The sequence below is a fragment of the Xenopus laevis genome, chromosome 7S (assembly GCF_017654675.1).
Source record: "Xenopus laevis strain J_2021 chromosome 7S, Xenopus_laevis_v10.1, whole genome shotgun sequence".
NCBI lineage: Eukaryota > Metazoa > Chordata > Amphibia > Anura > Pipidae > Xenopus > Xenopus laevis.
This window is the reverse complement of record NC_054384.1, coordinates 108,147,049-108,172,175: the sequence shown is the minus strand read 5'-3', so window position 1 is coordinate 108,172,175 and position 25,127 is coordinate 108,147,049. Positions and strand designations below refer to the sequence as shown.

General features: G+C 41.5%; 1 protein-coding gene across 1 annotated transcript in view; it reads left to right on the top strand.

Moving 5' to 3' along the window:
• The first annotated feature begins 21,441 nt into the window (after nucleotides 1-21,441).
• Nucleotides 21,442-25,127, top strand: part of b4galt3l2.S (UDP-Gal:betaGlcNAc beta 1,4- galactosyltransferase, polypeptide 3 like 2S homeolog) — a 50,961-nt gene continuing 47,275 nt past the window's right edge. Inside the window, exon 1 of the mRNA XM_041570502.1 lies at nucleotides 21,442-21,642. The gene's annotated coding sequence lies outside the window, so the exon portion shown is untranslated. The remainder of the gene's footprint in view (nucleotides 21,643-25,127) is intronic.

Here is a 25,127-nt window from a genome sequence, read left to right as displayed (position 1 = left end):
AGCCCTGCGGCTAGAATGTAAATCGCTGGCAGGATGGCACTCGGATCGCTTCAGCTTTCCGAAGTCGCCCAAAGTGGCCATTTTTTATTACAAATGTCGAAGGAAGCTTAAAAAAGACATAAAAGTTCCTCTAGTGCCCTAGACATAAGCCCACCCTGAAATTAGGGTTGCCATCTGGCTGGTATTTTACCAGCCTAGCCAGTAAAAATGATGGTTGATCCCAATGTTATTAATAGGGAATAAAGATAAATATATAGGAAGGTCAGTGATCCCAATGTTGTTAATAGGGAATAAAGATAAATATATAGGAAGGTCAGTGATCCCAATGTTGTTAATAGGGAATAAAGATAAATATATAGGAAGGTCAGTGATCCCAATGTTATTAATAGGGAATAAAGATAAATATATAGGAAGGTCAGTGATCCTAATGTTATTAATAGGGAATAAAGATAAATATATAGGAAGGTCAGTGATCCCAATGTTATTAATAGGGAATAAAGATAAATATATAGGAAGGTCAGTGATCCCAATGTTATTAATAGGGAATAAAGATAAACATATAGGAAGGTCAGTGATCCCAATGTTATTAATAGGGAATAAAGATAAATATATAGGAAGGTCAGTGATCCTAATGTTATTAATAGGGAATAAAGATAAATATATAGGAAGGTCAGTGATCTCAATGTTATTAATAGGGAATAAAGATAAATATATAGGAAGGTCAGTGATCCCAATGTTATTAATAGGGAATAAAGATAAATATATAGGAAGGTCAGTGATCCCAATGTTATTAATAGGGAATAAAGATAAATATATCAGAGGCTGCTCTGATGTTCTTCTGCTTAGCAAAACAATTAGAAACGTTTCTCACATCTTTCCTAAGCAGAAGAACATCAGCCTCTTTCTTTCTCCTGACAACTTCCTTGACTACTTGCTGGTCAGACTGGTGGGAAAATGACCAGCAGGTGGCGCTGTTGTAACAAAATTCATTCATATTAACAGCACATGTATCCCTTATAAATAATGAAAATAGATTGCAAAAGTGATGAAAATAGCACTCTCATCAAGTTCACATTCAGTTATTTTAAAGGTTTACTTATCCTTTAAGGATAAAATGACCTCTTTCAGGTTACTAAGTAGGAGAAGGCGTTACATGCATTAGCTCTAAATTCTTCCAAAAAGTCCAGTAAATGCAATTACAGGATTTTTTCCCATACAGATTCCTGCCCGAATAAATATTTACATTTGTTCCTCCAGGTGCCGCCATGTGCAATCATCAAAAACATACATTTCCCAGAGAGTGTGTAACCATTTCTCACTGTGTAATTACTAATCAAGAAGCAGAAAATCTTGTTTGAGATCAGGTCAATTCATCTGCTGAAAGATGTGTTTGACTTTCTAGTAAGGCAACTCTTGTTTGCAGCAAGCGGCTCCCAGGTGAATGCGTTTATGTAGTGTATTTTCCTATTATGTTCGATCATCAACTAGGGGATTTTACTTTTAGGCTAATATTATATATTGATTTGTACGATCTGATCTTTGCGTCTATAGCCAGCTTAAGGCACAGGGAAACGATCAGTGTTGGACTGGGAGACCAGGGGCCCACCAAAAACCTTAGACCAGAGATTAGGGTTGCCACCTTTTAGCCCTGTGGAGACCAGCCAGGGGGCAGGGCTGTGACACAGAGGGGACAGGGCTATAACGATGCGATCAGCGATTGGAAAACCGGGCAGGTAGTTTTGAACCCGGGCAGCCCTTCAATTTACCCGATCAAAATCGGACAGGTGGAAACCCTACCAGAGACCCATCAAAATACCTTAGACCAGGGGCCACTCTCAGTACTATTATTCTTCGTCTCCTCACTCAACCTCTATTCTCCTTGTCTCTTTTCTTTCCATCTATTTAGCCTCTTTGTTCTCATAGAAATAGGGAATGGCCATGAAATAGGGAATGACCATGAAATAGGGAATGACCATGAAATAGGCCAAATGTTTAGCAGCATGAGGGCCACTGACACCTGGACTTTTCCTGGTATCCTGGTGGGCCAGTCTGACACTGGGAACCATCACTCTGGGTCACTGCATAAGTTAAGGAGTGATGGACCTGCTCACATTAACACTGCATCTTGCACTAGAGTCTTGCATCTGGTCAGGTACCCATTGAATACCAGCAAGGTGGTCAGGTTTTGGGCAGATATTTCTGATTGCCTGGTAACCTGTCTGGGTACTTGACTAAGTTGCAGGACTTGGCCCTCCCTCCCCTGAGCTTGTGGTAAGATTTCATGCCCTACCTAAAGGCTCCCACATGGTGTCACATCCAGTTAAAAGTTACTTACAGTGGATACTGGGTCGAGGGTTGAGTGAATTGCAGACCAGGTCAGGTAGCGCGCCTGGATAGCAGAGCATAGTGGGTGGCAAATGTGGGTCGGCTTGCAAGCCTGCAGGCCCAGGTCTTGGACCCACTCAGGACTCTACCTTGCACCTCGCACTCGATTTGTCTCTGGGATGAGGATCTCAGCCATTCCCCAGGCAGAAATGCTCCAGGCATGAACACTAAGGGGTTGGTTCTTGTACTTCTGCCTGGGGACATAGAAAATGCTTCCCATGATAAAGCAAGCTCACAGAAATGCATTTTCCATAACTGTTTCTTAAGGCAGATTGTTAGCAGTAGAGTTGCTAGATTATGAGGTCCCCTGGTATACCCTCAGCTTGGGCATCATGAGAACATGTAAGCTGAGGAGCACTAGGACATGAGTTGTTGGAGAGCCAAGGTGGAGCAGGACTGCATTCAGAGGGAGCTGGTTGTAGGTGACACATGGGCATCCTCTGGAATGCCCCATAGCTTACATGGAATTCCCATGCACGGGCTATTTAACCCACGGAAGGTGGAGATCCCTGAAGTCATGATATTCGGAGCACAGCTTACACAGACCATTGCCCCAGGTGCAGCAAATGAGACTTATAATCTTAAAATTGTCTATTTAATTTGCATGCCTATTTTTCAATTTACAGGTTCTATGTTTGAAATGTTGTTCTGTCTCTTTATTCATCACTAATCCCTAATAAATTTCTTCTCTCTTGGCTTATGTCTGACCTGGTTAAACAGTAGCTCATATATTGTGTCAGAATGTTCTTTTATTGACATTCGGCTTTACCTGGGGTTCCTCAGTATCAGGTTCAGCAGCACCTGAGTGGAATGTCATCACTTTTTTAAATAAATTCTTGTGTAAACAACATGAGAAACAAAGGTTGCCTGTCATTCCTCTTTATCGCATATGCAGAGTTACCGTCCCAGTGTCACCCTTTAAAGTGTCAGTCTTGACGTTGAGCAACGTGACTTTGGTGAATAGGCGATTGTATTCGGAAAGGTCAGGTGGTGTCTATGTAGGATCTGTTTAGTGGTTTCCATAGACAATGGAAGCTGTAGTAACATATATTTTAATGCAAGACTGGGTTGCCCTGTAAAAGCTACATTATATGCCATCGCGTGTCACAAAGGCCATGATGTCATAGGATGCCTTTGGGTCCCGTTGTGTCCCCTATGTACTGTTCATCCAGTGACTATTTCCCTGTATAATGACATGGAGCACATGGCTCTTTTCCTGGAATCTATTCTAGCAGAAGGCAGATCTCTTAGAGTGCCTAAGGTGGAGAAGTTGGGGTACAGAGCCCTTTGGATGAGGTAGTTAGTGGATAGCAGTTCCTCTCTTAAGCTGGCCATACATAGAGGTGAGGTCACCAAATGAGCTGATCTCTCTCCGATATGCCACCCTAAAGTGGGTGATATCGGGCTGATCCAGATCACAACAAGCATAATTTGGGAAGTTGGATCGAGGACCCCATTAACGAACCAATGCAGTCTTTGGTCTGACGGGATTTTTAAACCTGCCCGATCGACATCTGGCTGGGCCAGATATTGATTGGGGAAGCCCATCGGTGGACCCCCATATACTGCCCAATAAGCTGCCGAAAACTATACCCCTTAAACAATGGGTAAAGTTCTCTATAAAAATATATTGCATAAAACAGCTGATGTGTAAAACACTGCTTTATGTAAATAAACACTTTTCAAAATCATATACTTTTTCTAGTAGTATGTGCCATTGGGTAATCATAAATAGAAAACTGACATTTTAAAAAATAAGGGCCGTCCCCTGGGATCGTATGATTCACGGTGCACACAAACATATGAAACAAACCATACTTGTTAGGTCACATGAGCCAATTAACAGACAGAGTTGTGTCTTTTGCTTCCACACTTCTTCCTGTTACAGTTAGAGTTGCAGTATTTCTGGTCAGGTGGTCTCTTCCTGTTACAGTTAGAGCTGCAGTATTTCTGGTCAGGTGATCTCTGAGGCAGCACACAGACCATCACGAAATGGTGGTTCAAGGCAAGAGATGTAAAAGGGCAATATTTACTTAAATATATATGCCAGTTTGGTAAGATTCTTTAATATGCCACTTAATTTCATATAAACTATATGTTGCTCAAGTGATCATTTTGGGGGTATAGTTTTTCCTTAATCTGCCGGCAGGGTCAGACAGGAGGACCCGGGACTGCTGTCCAGGGCCCTCCTCCGACCCCCCACGCTCCCCTTCTATGAGGAGCTGCACAACGAGTATGCGCGAATGGTGCCATGCTTATGGCCGAAAGTCGTCGCTCGGCGCACGCTCAGTCAGCGCAGAAAAATTATTTAATTTCTACAATTCAAACATTGGGAGAGGGGTTCTGGCCGGCCCGACCCTGTCTTATATGGAGACCTTTAGTTAGTACCCCAGTGCAACACCCTCCTATAGTATCGACTATGGTCCGTAAAGGAGCTAGGGCTATTTCTGATCCCTAAGAGTCTTCCACTGAAAGGGATCCATTTCACTGAGGTGCGCTTAATGAATAAGTCTATCCTATCTTCAGTTCCATCTCCTTACAGATAAAGGTGCATATGTCTGTATCCTGCTTAAGCTGTGCTATACCACGCCATCTATATCGCCAATATTTATTGCCATTGTTCAATAAATCCTATTGATGATTAAGAATCACAGACGGGGTGGGTCACCTTTAACTTGTGGTATGTTATAGAATGGCCAATTCGAAGTAACTTTTCAATTGGCCTTCATTTTTTCTTTTTTATATTTTTTTAATTATTTGCATTCTGCGTCTTACTCTTTCCAGCTTTCAAATGGGGGTCACTGACCCCATCTAAATGCTCTGTAGGGCTACACATCAGGGGTGTCCAAACTTTTTTCACCAAGGGCCATATGCGGTAAAATACACAAACAACCGGGCCACTCACTTGAGGTGAAGTATGTATTGACTCTCCTGGGTCTAGGGTCCTAGAGTTAAAGTACATTTAACCATTATTTTGGTCTCAGTATGCCTGCGTAGAGCACCTTACCCCCACCCGAACCAGATTTGGACCCTATCAATTAGAGGGCTGAAATTGCAAACTGGAGAGCTACTGAAAAAAAGGTAAATAACTCAAAAAACACAAAATATATATCAAATATATCTTCTATATTTATCATATCAAGTTCTTGCTTGAATTTTTATTCCCACAGACCTCAACCCAATATCAGATACTCACTGTGATAACCAATGGCAGGTCTGAGAGGGATTACCCCACTTCAATCTGGTGAGTCCATGCACATAGACTACTGGAAGAGATTGTTATGGCCCCTGCTTTCCCTAGTTCTCTTGGTATGAAATTATTGAATGACTACACTATGGAAGATCTTGGAAAGCAACACAGGCTATTACTATTTATTATAGTAGTATATCAAGTTATGGAATTGCCTATGAAGGCAGGTACTAAAGAGGCTGGTTTGGGCGTTTTTACCAAAAATTATCTGGATACGTTTTTGGCAAGTATTGGAATATATAGAAGTTCGGACTGGGCCGGCGGCACACCGGGAAAAAACCCGGTGGTATCCGGCTCCGGTGGGCCCGCTGACCCAGACCTGCTCCCTGTCAGTTGTTCCTGCTGCTGACCTCCATCTCCAGGCTGGTCATGGCAAAAATACTTGTGCGTGAGATGATGGAGGGGGATACGTAACGAAGGTGGGTTGTGGCAGGAGGCCGGGGGGGCCTGAGACAGCAGCCATGGTGGGCCCCGGGCCCTCCAGCTCGACCCTGATTTTATGCATATCACTGGCCAATAGGTCAAGGCAGATGAACATTTTCTCTTTATAAAGAGTTTTATTAGAAGGGAGACAAAGACAACAGTAAATTAAACAGAAGCAAATTAAAACATAGTTACATGTTTAAATTCCACCTCTCCAAATGAAACCTCAAATGATAGCTTTATTTATAAACATGTCACAGTAAGTTACTTATATTACAACATGGCCAACAATTACCAGGGTATTCGGGGAGTTTTAGTGCAACTGCTGGTTAATCCTGGGGTCCCTGCTCTCTAGCTCTAGCTCTTATTATTAAGGCAGTAGCACATGTGAAGATTTTGGGTTCTTTTTCATGCACCTGTCATAGTTGGTAGGGCAGAGCCAAATTGCCTAAAACCACCCTGATTGCCTGAAAGCAATAATGCATGCCCCTTTAAAGGCATGTGGAAACATTGCAGTCTATATTTTGAAACAATAAAGACAAGACCCCTACTTGAGACCCTACTTTGTCAGAGTCAATCCTAGCTCATAACAAGATTATAAAACATACTAGCCTTTACACCACGTCTCACCCCAATTGACCTTTAGGCTGGTCTTCCATAAGTACATAAGAGAGAGAACTATTCCCTCCAAAATTTACCCAAACCTCTCTTTAACCTGGGCCCTCAAGCCATTGAGCCTCTGGGCCCATAAAGAAACCTGCCCTTCTATTTTCAAACTGTTGTTCTACTGGGATGAGAGCACTTACTGCTACAGATAAGTAGTAGCTGCACAGCTTCTCCTCGCAAATGACATCAACTAACCCCCATACCACAATGGATAGCTAAGTAGTAGCCCACCTGCACAGCTTACACTCCCCAACCACATCAATCAGTTTGCTAAAGAGCTTCCTTGCACCTGCTGGGTAGATAGGGTTGGCATCCATCATGTCTGGCCACATCTCATTTGATCATAGGCTCCATGACATTAATTGCCAAGCAGGTACATGCTCATGGTTGGAGATCAACACCATGGGGCCTTTGATGCAAGGGTGACCAATACCATTATGTACCTCTGCATTTGCCCAGCGAGTACAGGGAAACCCCTTACTCTGAGGCAATTGAGTCTGATGCTATTTAAAAACCACTTATGGCTTTTGGTTGATCCCAATGTTATTAATAGGGGAAAAAAATAAATATATAGGAGGCCGGTATTTTTTGAGGTGGCAACCCTTCTTCCAACTCCAGAAAGAACAGAATGATAGGAACAGTTTGTAGGAACTGTGAGACCCTCGGATGACTGAAAATACACAACAATAAAACATACTTTGCTATTAAGCTTTGATGGAACATTAGGATGGACTAGAACTCTCCTTGAAGGCATCTGGGCAGAGGCGGACATAACATTCTACTGAGCATCTGTTTCCTGTTTCTTGTTCTTGCGTCCTTGCCAGTCTTTTCATCTTCCAGCTCCTCTAACAGGAAACATGTCTGCATTCCTGGTCCAGCGCTCTCTTTTTTTCTCTCCGGGCTACCATTGCTGATGACATTAAAGCAGATGTTGCTCAAGAAGAACCAGTGATGCCAAACCCACTGAGCTAATTCTAATATTTAATATCTTGTGCTTCGTGGAGTCTTGCGGAGAGCTGGTTCTAAAAGCAGCCTCACAAGGGGAGGGGGAGCAATTAGCTATTGTATTTTATGGGTTGTTAATTCTCTCTGGAGTGGAACAATGCAGTTTGTTTTGCATTTGTAATTGTGTTTGACCAGTGACAAATTGTTTTATTATTATTAACATGTGCACACAAACTCACAGCACTGGGCAATGGGCTGCAAACATTAAACATATAATAAAGAGCTTAAAAGTTTCTTCTACATGTTCATTGAAAATGGGGATAATTTCATAAAATGACAGCAGAAGCCAGGTTTCTTATTTGTATCTCAATTAAAATTTGTCAACAAATTACCAAAAGCAGCACCTAATTCCCTTGGTTGCCCCAAACTGGTGTAAGGTGTTGAAGGGGTTGCACACCTATAAATTAAGGGGGTTATTTATTAAACTCTGAATGTTACAAACTCGAAAAATTTGAGGTTTTTTTACTATAAAATCCGAATTTTTAGTGAAAAAACCCCTCAAATTTTGTAAGATTTATTATAACCCGAGGCTGAAAAAAAGTCTGAATCTGAAAATCCATCATCTGAGATCTGCCTTGGTTGTATATAAGTCAACGGAAGAGGTCCCTATACTATTTGGAAGTTTCTGTAGTCTGCGCAGGAAAACGACTATTTTGGGCTTTTCGGACAAAAATCTGAAAAATTCTGACTTTTAGGGTAAAAGCCAGAAAAAAATCGATTAATTTGGGGGGGAAAATCAAAAAAAAATCACACGATTTGGATTTTCGCTTGATTTTATTGAGTTTTTCCTCATTTGAAAGCTGGGATGAGTCAAAAAAATAAGGCAAAACCAATGAAAAATAAAAAATAAAGGCCAATTCAAAAGTTGCTTAGAATTAGGTATTCTATAACACACTATTAAAATTAGGCATTATCAGTTACATCGGAAAGTCCTACTTTCCCACCCATGGAATACTTCTGTTATTCCCTCATATTATTTTGTACCTTGTGTCCTGTACAGGTATGGGACCTGTTATCCAGAATGCTCGTGACTTGGGGTTTTCCATATAACAGATCTTGGATCTCATATCTTAAATCTACTATAAAATCATGTAAATATTAAATAAACTCAACAGGCATGGGCATATTATAAATGAAATATTCCAAAGGTGAAACTATCCCCTACAATATATATTTTACATCGAATATTAATAGACTGCAAACAAGTTATAGTTTATTTATATAGAATATAAGTTCTTGGGAGAAATAAGCTCTTTGTCCATTTTTTTTATGAAAAACCGGGTGCATTTTAATTTGAGTAATGATGGGACATGTAGAAAGAAATTAAATGTAAAATGTCAGGGCAGGTCCAGTTTCTGTTATATCCCTGTGTGTGAGTGCAATCAATTTTGTATAACAAACTACGATGACACAAAAAATATACTATACACAATAACTGATCCAACTATATTGGGGAAGAGTGCAACTACATTCCTCATGTTCATCTTTGTCTTTGTGCTGATGTATTTGTTCTGGGCACACCTTGAATTATTCACCAAATACAGGTATGGGATTCATTATCTAGAAACCCATTATCCAGAAAGCTCCACATTACGGAATGGCCATCTCCCATGAACTCAATTTTATCCAAATAATCCACATTTTTAAAAATGATTTCCTTTTTCTGTGTAATAATAAAACAGTAGCTTGTATTTGATCCCAACTAAGATATAATTAATCCTTATTCGAAGCAAAACCAGCCTATTGGGTTTATTTAATGTTTACATGATTTTCTAGTAGATTAAGGGGGTTATTTATTAAAGTCTGAATGCCAAAAACTCCAAAAATCTATTTTTTTACTACAAAATCCAAATTTTTAGTGGAAAAAAAATCAAATTTTCAAGATGGAAAAAGTCTGAATCTGAAAATCAGGCATCACAGACCTGTCGAGATTGTAAGTTAATGGGAGAGGTCCCTATCCTATTTGGAAGTTTCTGTGGTCTGCATTGGAATTAGCCTGAAAATCTGATTATTTTGGACTTTTCGGGCAGAAATTCGAAAAATTCTGGCTTTCCGGGACAAAGCCTGAAAAATCGTACGATTCGGGGAAAAAACGCAGAAAAAATCATACGATTCGGATTTTCGCTTGATTTTATCGTTTTTGGGCCCGATCCGATTAAACCAAGCTTTCTTGATAATAAAGGTCACATCATGGATTCTAGTTTGGTCGGAATTTTTTATTTAAAAAAACAGATTTTCATAAATAACCACCTTAATGTATGAAGATCAAAATTACAGAAAGGTCCATTATCTGGAAAGCCCCAGGTCCCAGCATTCTGTATAACAGGTCCCATACCAGTATTTCACTCCACACGCTACAAGGTATGGGACAAAACACAATCAAAAACTTTATTCACATGATTTAAGAATGTCCAAAATTATATAAATTCTGGACTAATATGTAACCAGATAGTAGGTGATCTCCTGAGGATTGGTGGGTGAGTTTGTTCCATTCAATAAAACTAAAATTCTTTTTTTCTGCTAAAAGATGAATAAAATAGCTGTTAAATTCCTTGCTGTCTGCAAGATCAACAGATCAGCGAGAAACTGTCCCCAGAAATTTGTATTATGGAAGCCGTGGTTGGATTCCTGGCTTGTGGAACCCCATAATGTACAAGATTGTATGCATGATATATTGCTATGTGTACAACCTGTATTTGCAAGGATGACACTACGTTGGTGGGAGGGGGATTTTAATTTGTTTTAGCAGCCCATAGACTCTTATGGCTTCCGCCCTACCATGGGCTGATGTTCCTTTTCTTTAATCACACCCACACATGGTAAGAACCTGGAATAAAAATGTGTAAAAGACCCCCTTTTATAACCCAATGCAAGGAAAATGCCATTATCACCTCAATATTAAGTGGGAATGATGTGGTCTAAAAATAAAAAAATAAAACAGGTGCCAACAAGTTTGTGCCTTTACATTACATGCAAGCTAGGGGGCATATAAGAGGACTTCCATATACTGCCCCTACCACCCAGCAAGCAAATATAACACTGCTGAATGCTGGAAATGCTTTATTCATGGGAAACATACAGGTCTTTGAACTCCATTATGGAGCCTATGGGAGGCAAACCACAAAATACATGATGCTTTGTAGCCATGTTGCACACCCTGTCTGGAAGGCCACCAGCCCTGGAGAGCTGTTTCTAAAAAGCTGTATCTGACACACTCACAATTTGCCTTTAAAGTTCTAATTAATTTATTAAGAGAAGGATAGTCCTCGGATTTCTCTGGTCTTTTTACTTTGGGTATTGGGACATCACTCTCTGTGTCTGCTTAATAAGAGACATGTGTAACATACAGTATTTATAGCACGGGGAAACCAAGCCGTGTAGCTGTTTATTTATTCATGTAGTTTGGCTGGAAATGTTCCCACTCTACATGAACACTATCCAAATATCTGGAGGCAGGCTGATTTCTTTTAATCTCTTGCCACCCTGTGGCATGCGCTCCAAGTTTATTATCCAACATCCCAAGGCAAGTATGAATGCACCAATAATATATAATATGCCTTTTGCACCCTTTTCTTCTACTGATTTGAAAAGCTGTTAACACCTGGATTCAAGGAAACCAACAGGCGTCAGACCCTGTAACTGCAGGAGGTACAAAGGGTCGCAAAAAGGAGAGACATCCCACAGGATCAAAGTAGACATCAAAGTTTGGCAACGCTTTGGGCCCCAGAAACGTTGCCAAACTTTGATGTCAAACTTTGAGCCAATAAAAGCACTTTCTTTGCACTACAAATTGGACCAATGTGCTATAGTTTTCTTGGATTTCTATGATATTTTGTCCCTGAGCAGGGGGTCGTATAGACTGTTTAGCAACTGGTACCTGGAAAGGTCTATTGGTTACAGGTGAGCACTCTCATTTTGTCTTCTATAAAGAGGCAACATGATGTTTTCATCCCTTGAGTTAATGACCTTTTTTATACAAGACAGAACTTTATTTGCTTTAGTAGCCACAGAATGACACTGCCCAGAATTAGACAACTTGTTATCTACAAAAACCCCAAGATCCTTCTCATTTAAGAAAACTCCCAACCAGTGTCGGACTGGGATGCCAGGGGCCCACCAGAAAACCTTGGACTGTGGGCCCACTTTCCAAACTATTATTCCTCCTCACTCAAACTCTTTATTCTCCTAGTCTTTTATATCTACTTACTATTTTCTTCCATTATTAAGCTTTTTTTTCACCATTAAGACATAGAGAATGACCATTAAATTGGCCAAATGGTTAGAACAGGGGTAGGCAACTCGCGGCTCCGGAGCCTCATGTGGCTCTTCATCCTTTTTGCTGCGGCTCGGTCTTGCCTGTCACATTATGGTTATGGCAACTAATGGTTAGCTTACCGCGGTCGCACACTCAGGAAGCCACCAGCAGGTGCTGTATAGACATCCCAGGAGTGAAAGCAAGACTGAGCTGCTGCAAGATGATTCATCATGGTCCTTAACGCGGTCACACACTCAAAACAAGATAAGGAAGATCAGCATGGACTTTCAGAAACAGAAGTTACATTAAACAGATGAGAACACTAGCATTTAATAGGGATATTTAGTGTTTAATTTATTTCAAAGTAGGCCTACACATACACACTGCACTTCTGTTTAATTGTGTTATGTGTTGTGCGGCTCCAGACTATTTTTCTTTACTGAAAGAGGGGGCAAAATGGCTCTTTTGATAGTAAATGTTGCTGACCCCTGGGTTAGAAGCATCAGGGCCCACTGACACCTGGGCCCACCGGGAGTTTTCCTGGTATCCTGATGGGCCAGTCCGACACTGCTCCCAACACACTGCCATTTAGTGTATAACTTGCATTTATATTATTTTTGCCAAAGTGCATAACCTGCATTTATCAACATTGAACCTCATTTTCCAGTTTGCTGCCCAGTTTCCCAACTTAGACAAATCACTGTGCAAAGTGGCAGCATCCTGCATGGAACCTATAGTTCTGCACAATTTAGTCTCATCTGCGAAAATAGAAACAGTACTTTCAATGGCCAACTCCAAGTTGAAAAGCAAAGGACCAAGCACAGTGAGTGGGCCTTGGATATCAGGTTCTACGATGGACCCTTAGATGGACAGTCCAACTCTGCTTCTATGGAACACCAAGGGACTTTCCAGGAGAGCAAAATGCTGCACTAATAAATGGCACAGTTTAGATTTTCTGGTAAGTGGTAGATGGGCCCTGACAGCAGAATGGGCCACACAGCCCAGCATTTATACATTCACAATTTTAAGTAAAGTAAATTAAATTGCTAAGCATTCACATGACATAATAATGAAGGGATCCCATTTTAGCTGCCGTGCTGTGTGAATGCACAACTAACTGCTTGAAATCGCTGAAGCATACATTGTTTTGGCAGCCTGCCCTTGGTTCATGTTCCAGTTAGGGCCACTTTAATGCACCGGTAGGTTGAGGGCAAAGATCCCAAGGCATTTATGGCATCACTTGGCACTGTCTGCTATAAAAACTCAGGTATGATCAGGAATAACTTAACCAAATGGAAAATTGCCATTCCCTTTCGGACTGAACACCAGTTTAAGTATTTCATTTTTTATTACCACTATTATTGTATTGGTATTTCCTTGCCAACCTCTAAATGACCATTCTCAATCAGAGCGTTTATACATCAAGTGGTGTCTGTACCCCTTACAAACATGGACTGTACCTCAATTCACGTGCTGTTATAAGACTTCAATACCTTGAATGCCACAGCTTTGTATGGGCACTGATTTCTGTAGCTCCTAAACCCAGGGGATAAAATTTGTGTTCAGAACTAATAAAACAGGGAAGAAAATCCCAAGAACTTCTTGTGGCTCTGCTGGGGTTCAAACTTTTAGGTTTCCAGCTGCATGCATTGACCGCTGGGCTAGGTGAACACCTAGGTGGTTTGCTTACATTAAAATATCTTATTCAACTCTCCAGTTTAGAATTTCAGCGACGATCTGGTTGCTAGGATCTAAATTACCCTAGCAACCAGGCAGTGGTTTGAGTCAGCAGAAGAAGGCAAAAAAATTGCAAACTATACAAAATAAAAAATTATGATCAACTGAAAAGGTGCTATGATTTTCCCATTCTATAACATAATAAAAGTTAACTTAAAGTATACAGCTCCTTATGAGGTTAAAAAACAACAATGTTGAGATGTAGTGATGAGCAATTTTTTCGCCGAGCATGGATTTGAGCGAAATTCCACACAATTCGCAACCTGCATATTTTTTCCCAAAAATGCGGCAAAATCCACTGAGAAAAATGTTGCTAAAACAAAAAAGTCGAAGAAACAAAACAGTCCCCTTGACTTTAATGCATCTGAAGTAAGAAAAAATTGTTTTTGTTAAAAAAAATTTGATGCCTATTGACTTCACAAATTTTTCTCCATTTCGTGAATTTTTTGACAAAGCGAAACGGGACAGATTCGCTCATCAGGAATTATTTGCCTTCGTCTTCATCTAAAAAGAAAATGCTCCGTAAGGCTACAAATGTATTGTTACTGCTAATATTTATTTCTGACTTAGAATTAAGAATTACTGTCTATTCATGCCTCTACTATTAATATTTCTGTATTTCATTCATCTCAATGTGCGCTTGCTAGGGTAGTTTGAAGTACAATGGGGGTCACTGACCCCATCTAAAAAAACGTATGCTCTGTAAGGCTACTAATGTATTGTTATTGCTATTTTGCTGCTGCTTTTTATTTCTCCTCTTTCTATTTAGCTATTTAGGCCTCTCCTATTCATATTCCAGTCTCTTATTCAAATCAATGCATGGTTGCAACTCAAACATCATGAATAATAAAAATTGAAAACCAATGGCAAATTGTCTCAGAATATCCATCTCTATATCATACTAAAAATTAACTCAAACCCTTTAATGATCAGTTTTACTCGTAAGCCTGTGGCCCCCTCGGGTCCCAGCAATGCTGTGTAATGTAACTGTATATTTATTAAGCATCAACCATATATACTACAGTGAATTGATAGTCACAAAACAAAGAAGAATGAAGACATTGCACTGAAGAGTTTCTGTATTTTTTGATGCACAGTCTTTCCCTTTGCTGATTCATTTCTTTTGGGCAAGTCACTCCCTATTATTCTCATACCTTGCCCTTGAATATACATGCGTCAGGCACTGGCAGTGTACTTAGATGAAAGATGCATGATTTATATGAATAAATACTGTCGTTTATTCAGTATCAGTGCTCCTTATTCAGTTTGTTTGCAATGCAAATATCCTGCTTGCATTACACGTTCATTGGAATTTATTTGCATGGATTTGTCATAGTGCAAATGCATTCGAATGTCATCACTAGGCTTACATTTATTTACTCACACAAGGTGTTCTGTGTGTACAACAGAACAAATATAAATATGTTAACAGATTTTAAAAATGTGTAACAATAATCTTGGAGCTTTTAAAATGCCAACATATCACTGCTGTGCTGTACATTAAAGGTAACAGATATGAGTAATGTATGGTTTGTCTTCCACGTATTTCCATTTAGAAGACAATAAAGAACAAACATGCTTAGTGTTGATGTCTTAAAATTCAAGGGCTGAGCTGTTGGCCCAGGACAAATTTGAGTCTCTGCGTGGTGGCAAACTCAGGTCACCAGCTCTTGAACTAGTGGGATTTCACCTCCAACTGGCCATACTAGATAAAATAATAGCACTAACTCAGTAATAAAAAAAAAAAAATAATTTTAATCCATTATAATAAAGGAAACTGTTCCACAGCATTGGAGTTTTGCTATCAAAACGACCAGCACAGACAGACTCACTAGCTAAAGTTGGCCATGTATGGTAAGATCCACCAAATCACCAAATGCCCACGTGGTTGGTGAAATAGGACTGATATGATTGTTTGGCCCAGACTAAATCACATTGAGTCCCTATTTAGACCCATCATGAGAGGACCATATCCAGGATCCAATGTGGTTCTCATCCAACAGAATTTGGTAGCTTTCTTGAAATTGCAACATTCAGGATCCAATGTGGTCTTCATCCGTGATGAGCAAAATGTTTCACTGCATTTCGCCTCAAAAATTATGCCTGTAGACTTCAATGGGTGAAAAAAAAAATTTACGTGCCGCATTTGACAACCATAGATTTAATGCATTTTGGCAAAGTTTCACGAAATTTTGGCAAAGGAAAACAGGTCAGATTCGACCATCACTAGACTCTTCATCCAACTGAATTTGGCAGCTTTCTTCAGAGGGCCTCATTCAGGACCCAACCTGGTCCTCATCCAACAGTATTTAGTAGCTTTCTTGATAGGACCACATTCAAGATCCACTGCGGTCCTCATCCAACAGAATTTAGCAGCTTTATTGAGATGATCACATTTTAGGATCCACTGAGGTCCTCATCCAACAGAATTTGGCAACTTTCTTGAGATGATCACATTCAGGATCCAATGTGGTCCTCAACTAACATAATTTGTCCACTTTCCCAATATCTGAGCCTCAATTTGATGGAGAATCCCTATACAAGGGCAAATAAGCAGCTGACTAGGTCAGGGGATAATGTCAGTCCGTGTATGTTTAATTTAGGTTCATTAACGTATTGTTTTTGGTCTGTTGTTGGAAGTTGGCTAATTATTTTCTAGAGACATCAAAAGAGGTATCATACTTTGTTTCCTTATTGTTTTCTAAGGAATTAATTTACCTTATTGCTCAAGGAAATTAGTCTTGTGAAAGAATGTATTACAAGCTATCTCAATGTGGGCGAATCTGACCCATTTTGCTTTGCTGAAAATTCACGAAAAGACGAAAATTCACCAAAATGCATTGAAGTCTAAGGGCGATAAAATGATGCGTGACACATTTTTGACCTGTGACAAATTTTTTCACCCACTAAACTCTATGAGAGTCATTTTCTTGGCAAAAGTTGGCGAAATATTTTGCTATCACTATTAACGATGGCTACAAAACAGTATTAAAGCTAATTGTAACAACATTTGGTGATAGTATGTCAAAATTGCAGGAGCTGTTAATGCTGCTATCGACACGTTCTGGTATCATCAGTACTGTAATACTCTGGTATATTGCCAAAGGGAAAAAAATAGAAACTTTAAAAAGGTAAAGGGGCTTGAACTGCAGATGGAAGGATGTTCCTGTGGATATGGATTATAAACTTGCAAGATCATTTAAAAAATCAGGGAAGCTTTTAATAATTGCAAGTTACTGGGCTCTACTGATTGCATTCATTGCATTCAAATGTAATGTAATCAGGAAAACACTTTTACCTGAATTTTCTAAAAGTGTTCCTGATGTTTTACTTGATCTGGTAACTTATTATAGAGGTCATAAGATATTTAGCCAAAGAGATCAAATGAAAGAAACAACAAAACTAGTATAAATGCCTTTAGCTGAGTAGCAGGGGCAGAAGGCTATAATAATTTGATCGGCTTATCTGAAATATTGGAGAAAATCCAGTCACGAGGGCTTCATGGATTGTTTTTCATTTAAACACACTCACTTTGTAATCAGTGCAGCCAGCCACTTGTATTTATTATAAGTCTCCTGGATTTTTAGGATGATCAAATAACCTTCGGCTATAAGTAATTGGCAGCAATAACCAAATAACTAAATCTGTTCATTCAATTGGGAAAATAGACTGATGCGTTTGTATGCATAATAATATAATATATAGGCATTATAGATAAGTAGAGCTTGGAGAACGAAGAGCAAAATAAGTGAGGGCAACTTTGTTATAAGATCACAGATGTCTCATCAAAAAGGGGATCATACAGTTATTTTGAATGCTTTATTTTTTCCAGCAGACATTCCCATTAGAAGTAAAACAAAACAGAGGCGCCAAAAGGATAAAAATAGCTAAAAGCACTTAAAAACCCAATGGGTAATTCAGAGGAGGTAGTAATAAACTTACCTCCTTACCTCCTCCTTTCTTCTAATTCCCATTAGAAGAAAGGAGGTTCCGGCTAAATATTCGGAAGAGGCTTGTTATGATGAGAGCTGTGAAGATGTGGAATTGTCTCCCTGAATCAGTGGTACAGGCTGATACATTAGATAGGTACAAGGAAGGGTCGGATGCTTTATTCACCTGTAGCTCCTCCCAGCAGACAGGAGGGAGCCAATGAGATTAGAGGAGGGAAAGGGGTGTTACAGGGAGAGCTGGGAAGTGAATCAGGGGTACAGGCTGATACATTAGATAGGTATAAGAAGGGGTTGGATGGTGTTTAGCAAGTGAGGGAATACAGGGATATGGGAAATAGCTCATAGTACAAGTTGATCCAGGGACTGGTCCCATTGCATTTTGGAGTCAGGAAGGATTTTTTTCCCCCTTTGAGGCAAATTGGAGAGGCTTCAAATGGTATTTTTTGCCTTCCTCTGGATCAACTGGCAGGTTATATATAGATTTAAAAGGTTGAACTTGATGGATGTGTGCAGTGTCGGACTGGCCCCTGCCAAACCCGGTGGGCCCCTGCCAGGCCAGAACCCTTCTCTCGATATTTCCAATCGCAAATTTTTTTTTTATTTTCGGCGATGCGCAGCGCCGAGTGGTGTTGTTGCGCATGCGCGCCAAACGCCGTTGTTGCGCATGCGCGCCAAACGCCGTTGTTGCGCATGCGCGCCGAACGGCTGGGCCGACGGGTTTTAGTAAGGGGGCGGGGGGTCGGCGGGGGGGCGGCGGGGGGCCCCTGGACAGCAGTCCCAGTGGGCCCCGGGCCCCCCAGTCCGACCCTGGATGTGTGTCCTTTTTCAACCTAACTATGTTACTATGTTACCATGTTACTATGCTACCTATCTCTCCATAGCTTCAGCTCCACAACATATGTCACCCTGGTGGATGCGGGAAAATGCGAAGGGAGGCAATTTCCTCCAATTAAGCTGAATCATGGCTACTAATAGGTTTCACTTGTGGCGATCTAAATCCGTGTAGTAGAACATATTGAATCTCTGGTGACAAATCTTATCATGGTCCAGCCTATCGCCCTAAAAGCAGAGAATGTCTACTTTCTTTCCAAAATACTCCTTAAAAACTTAGCATAAAGGTTGAACTGAATCAAAAGCAGATTAGCAAATGGAATTCCCCTTGAACAAGGATTATTGCCAAAACGTCTGGGTAAGTCTTATTCTGTAGCCAGTGTATCTGCTTCCGTTTGCTAATTTGCTTTTGATTATACAAGGGTGGCATGTATTGACACTTTCTTTTTTTGCTCATAAAATTGCTATGTATAGTATGAATTGTTAAATGGATTTCTTCTTTTTGTGAAAATGATGTATATTTAGTTGCCTTGTATAGGGGCACTTTTGGGCTTATTATTGGGTCTTAAAGGGGATCTGTGGTCAAAAAATATAATCTTTCTTAGGCTTTGGGAAATAAATATAATTATATTTCTAATATACATAGGGCTAATAGTGAGGGCTGGTAGTTAGACACAGATCATGATATCTTCTCACCATTCCTTTAAAGTTTCCTTCTCTAACTCTACTTCTACTACATTCCCTCTCTCAGTTGGAGTTCCTCAAGGCTCTGTTCTTGGCCCCCTGCTGTTCTCGCTCTATACAACTTCACTAGGAAAACGTATTCAGTTGTTTGGACTTCAGTATCACCTTTATGCTGATGACACCCAACTCTACTTGTCTACTCCTGATCTGTCTAATTCTGTCCTTTCCCAAGTCACAGACTGTCTCTCTGCTGTCTCCTCCTGGATGTCACAGAGCCACCTGAAACTGAACCTTTCTAAAACAGAACTCATTATATTTCCTCCAAGATCTTCCCCTGTCCCTCAGATATCACTCACCGTAAACAACACCACCTTTCATTCCACCACACAGGCTGCCTAGGAGTTATCTTAGACTCTCATCTGTCTTTTTCACCACACATGCAAAATCTTGTTGTATCCAACTGCACAACATTGCCCGAATACGACTATATCTCAGTTCAAAATCATCTAAAACACTGATCATCTCCCGCCTTGATTACTGCAACCTACTCCTCGCAGGTATTCCAACAAGTAGCCTTTCACAACCCCAATCTGTTCTAAATGCTGCTGCTAGACTCATTCATCTATCTCACTGCTCAATATCTGTCAGAAGCTCCCGACGGAGCGTCCTTCCCCTTCGGCTCAGAATCCAAGATGGTGGCGCCCATAGCTACCACATGGGTAGCGGAGGCGCCGGCGCAGTGACGTCGGCATCACATGGACTGGCGCCAAATTCAAAATAAAAGGACACCCAGGACGCCGGTTCAATGCCGGTATAGGTTCTGTTTTCTAGCGTTCCTGGGTGTTATACATTTGCTAACTTACTGATTCCTGGACTTTGACCCTGTTTACTTTGCAATATGTGCTCAATATGCACTAAAGAGGTGTCTCACCTTTAAAGGAGAAAGAAACCCTTAATAAAAAAAAACGTACCCTACATAGAGCCCCCTCCCCCCCAGCCTAGCTGCCCCTGGGCAAATGCCGCTAACTCTTAACCAGTGCAGATTCTGTCCACGGGCGCCATCTTCAGCCGCTTCGTCGGAATGAGCCCGGCCCTTCTGCAATTTTTGTGAATTTCGCAGCATGCACAGTTGTCGTCTCATGCAGAAGATTACCGAAGAGAAGAAGATGGCACCCGTGAACTCCTCTGGACAGAATCTGCATGGAGGGGTAAGTAAAGAGTTAGGGGTATTTGCCCGGGAGTGCAGGGAGGGGGTCTATGTAGGGTAGGGGTTGTTTCTCCTTTAAGTTTACTTTTAGCATGTTATAGAATGGTCAGCTCTAAACATTTTTATAGTTGGCCTTTTTTTTATAGTTTTGAAATCACTTGCCTTCTTCTTCTGACTCTTTCCAGCTTTCAAATGAGGGTCACTGACCCCATCTAAAAACCAGATGCTCTGTAAGGCTACAAATGTAATGTTATTGCTACTTTTTATTCCTCATCTATTCAGGCCTTTCCTATTCATATTCCAGTCTCTTATTCATATCAGTGCATGGTTGCTAGGGGAATTTGGACCCTAGCAACCAGATTGCTTGCATTGCTAACTGGAGAGCTGCTGAATAAAAAACTAAATAACTCAAAAACCACAAATAACAGAAAATGAAAACCAATTGCAAATTGTTTCAGAATATCCCTCCCTACGTCATACTAACAGTTAATTTAAAGGGCAACAGCCCCTTCAGAACGATTTATTCCAGTGTAAGAACCTGGTGCTTGTGTGTAGAAACCCTAAGGGCTATTTGTTCTACTACATCTCCTCATGTTTTGAGGGTTTATTGTTTTTTTAGGCAATGTAGTTATCAGGCAAACAACGTGTTCTCTTTCTCCCCCAGCAACTTGACTGCTAAGAAACAGTTTGCTCAGAGTCTTGTAACCCATGGCAACCAAGCAGCATTTAGACGCTAGGAAGGCTTATTGGTTGCTAGGAGTTACTAGACCTCACTATTACTGCCCACAGCACGTCATTCAGTTTTCACTGCTAGAGCCGCATACAATCAGTTAGAGCCGAGTTTATTGTCAGAAAATCCCTTCTTTGGGTTCACACTTGCCCGTTTCATGCTACAGTGACTCCTCTACACAAGGAAGCAGTCAGCACTGGGACGAACGTTGCCATGGCAGCCAAGCCAAGCGCAACCACCCGGAGCATGCGCAGCTATGGACCCGTGCTGACCAATGAGGAGGCTTGAAGGCGCGCTCCCATTAATTCCGCTAGCGCGCGCCCACGCTTCTCTTCACAGGGGGAGTGAGAAGCACGTGACGCTGCGAGAGGAAAGCTGAGTTGGTAGGGGCCGCCCCTTCCCATGTGACCGAGACCCCTTATTCCCGCCCATCAGATCGGAGCTTACCTAGACCTCACATGTGATCCATTCCGCTCCCGTTCCTGGTTCCACCGGGGTCTCCGGAGCTCGTTGTTACAGGTGAGCGCTGGCCACGCCCTTATAACGGGCCTGAAGGGGGAGGGGAGAGGCCGGGGGTCCCACAACTCCTTCCGCTTCCCCCTCACTTTTACTTCTTCTTGTTCTGTTACTTGTCTGTGTCTCACCCCCCCCCCTTGTTATTTGTCTTCTACTCACCCCCTGTATTTTACTCAACTTCCCTTATTGTCTCTCCCCCCCCTTATATTCTGTTTTCTACCTGCCCCTCCCCCCTTATTCCTTTGCACTGAGCCCCCCCTTATTCCTTCTACTGCCCCCCTTATTCCTTTGTACTGAGCCCCCTTATTTCCCACAGTCAGTCAGTTCCTGGTCTGTGAGTATAATCCCCCCCCTCATGTTCTCTGTGTATTTCAGGCCCCGCCCCCACAGTATCCATTGGGTGAGCAGCCCCCCCTGTATGTAGCCCCCCCTCATTGTCTGGATTTCCCCTGCACTTTGTGTCTCTCCATTTGTTCTCTAGTGTGTGACACCCCCTCCCCAAATTGTCTCTATTTTAGCCCCCACCCCCAGGTTATTGTATGTGAGTCCCCACCTTGTTGTTACATTCCCCCCCCCATGTGTCTCACTCTCTGTCTAACGGGGGCCATAGACGTAACAATTAAATCTTTGTTCCCAGGACAGACCCTTGGTTCCAATACAGACGTATATAGTCACACACACACACGTATATATATATAGACACTGTATAATCAGATATACATATCTATAGAGAGAGAGAGAGAGACAATACAGACATATATAGTCACATATATATATAGAGAGAGAGACACACTACAGACACTGTATAGTCAGATATACATAAATATAGAGAGAGAGACACTACAGACATATATAGTAACACACACACACATATATATATATATATATAGACACTGTATAATCAGATATACATACAGAGACACACTGTATAGTCACATATAGAGACAATACAATTGTACCTATATCTGACTATTCAGCAGTAACAATGGCCGATGTTTGGTCCCTTCAAAGGCACCCGATCAACATTTACTGTCCAGCCCGAGTGACCGATCTCCAAATCTTCTGCCCATATCGGTCGGCTCTTTTCCCACCAAACGCGCACGGAATATAATACGAAAATGTGTTTCTTACAATATTATGTGTGTGTGTCTATGGCCTCCTAGTGTCACTCTGTCTGGGTCCCCCTCTATATGGCTGAGCCCACCTTATTGTCTGTCTTGTACTAATCACCCCCCCCGTGTTATTGTGCCTGGTCCCCCACTACTTTATATCTCAGCCCTGTTACCCTGAAAATGTTTGTGTGAACTGTCCCCCCCCCTTCTATGTGAGATGAGCCAACTGTTACATAATTACATAGTTAAATCGGGTTGAAAAAAGACAAAGTCCATCAAGTCCAACTCCTCCAAATGAAAACCCAGCCCCATACACACACCCCTCCCTACTGTCACATAAATGATATATACCCATATCTATACTAACTATACAGTTTAGTATCACAATAGCCTTTGTATTATGTCTGTCCAAGAAATCATCCAAGTCCCTCTTATAGTCATTAACTGAATCATCACCCGGCAGTGCATTCCCCAACCTCACTGTCCTCACTGTGATGAACCCCCTACTCTGTTCCTTTAAATGAAACTTCTTTTCCTCTAGTCTGAAGGGGAGGCCTCTGGTACGTGATTCTCTTTATGGGTAAAAAGGTCCCCTGCTATTTGTCTATAATGTCCTCTAATGTACTTGTAAAGTCTAATCATGTCCCTCACAAGCGCCTTTTTTCCCAGAGAAACAACCCCAACCTTGTCAGTCTCCCCTCATAATTTAACTCTTCCCTCCCTCTAACCAGTTTAGTTGCACTTAGTCTCTGCACTCTCTCCAGCTCATTTATATCCCTCTTAAGGACTGGAGTCCAAAACTGCCCCCATACTCCAGATGAGGCCTCACAGGGACCTATAAAGAGGCAGAATTATGTTTTCATAATGTCACATACCTGTTTGCCTGTCAGCCCCCATGTCTATGACTCCCGTCCCTCAGCCCCCCCGAGCCCTCCCCATGTGCAGCTGAGCCCCCCTTATTGTCCTGCTCTGCCCGTGAGTAACACCCCCAGCCTTGTAATGTATCTGCCCCCCCCAACTGCCACTTGTGTGTTAATCTCAACCTTTGTTTTAACCCTCCATCACCTTTACTTACCTCCCTATAACCCTGCGAAGCCCTCCATCACCTTTATTTACCTCTATATAACCCTGCAAATCCCTCCCTCCATCACCTTTATTTATCTATATATAACCCTGCAAATCCCTCCCTCCATCACCTTTATTTATCTATATATAACCCTGCAAATCCCTCCATCACCTTTACTTACCTCTATATAACCCTGCAAATCCCTCCCTCCATCACCTTTATTTACCTCTATATAACCGTGCAAATCCCTCCCTCCATCACCTTTATTTACCTCTATATAACCGTGCAAATCCCTCCCTCCATCACCTTTATTTACCTCTATATAACCGTGCAAATCCCTCCCTCCATCACCTTTATTTACCTCTATATAACCCTGCAAATCCCTCCCTCCATCACCTTTACTTACCTCTATATAACCCTGCAAATCCCTCCCTCCATCACCTTTACTTACCTCTATAAAACCCTGCGAAGGCCTCCCTCCTTCACCTTTACTTACCTCCCTATAACCCCGCGAAGCCCTCCCTCCATTACCTTTAATATTTGTTTTTTACTCTATAAACCCATCTGTACAACTCCATGCTGTGTTTGCTTTCTAAAGGGGTTGTTTGCCTTTCACTTAACTGTTGGTTTGATGCAGAGAGCGATCACCTGAGACAACTGGCAATTGGTTTTCATTTTCTATTATTTGTGGTTTTTGAGTTTAGCTTTTTATTCAGCAGCTCTCCACTTTGCAATCTGGTTGCTAGGGTCCAGCTTACCCTAGCAACTATGCATTGATTTTGAAAATCGACTGCAATATGAATAGAAAGGGGGCCTGATTAGAAAGGTGAGGAATAGTAGCAATAACAAGAAATGTGTAGCCTTACAGAGCATTTGTATTTTAGATGGGTCAGTGACCCCATTTTAAAGCTGGAAAGAGTCAGAGGAAGACAATAGAATATAAACTAATAAATAACGAAGGTCAATCGAAAAGATTCTTAACATGTTAAAAGTACTCCCCTCCCATTTTGCACATGTTGCACATTTTCCAAACCCAGTTTTTCTATTGTCTGCTGCTTCCCACCATAGTTGACTGTCACCCCACCCCCAACCCCTGGTACCATCTTCTCCAACGTCCCATTCAGTGTGGGGTTCTCTGGTGTCCCGCCAGGACCTGATCAGCAATGACTGCCCTTCTGGTTCTGGAATGCTTCACAAATGCTCCTAATTGACAGTTGCTGCCAGAGACACAGACACACTGGCTGTCATGAGGCCCAAGTTGGCGCTTGCCAACCCCACAATCTTCAACGCTGCAGTTAGAGAGCCAGCCC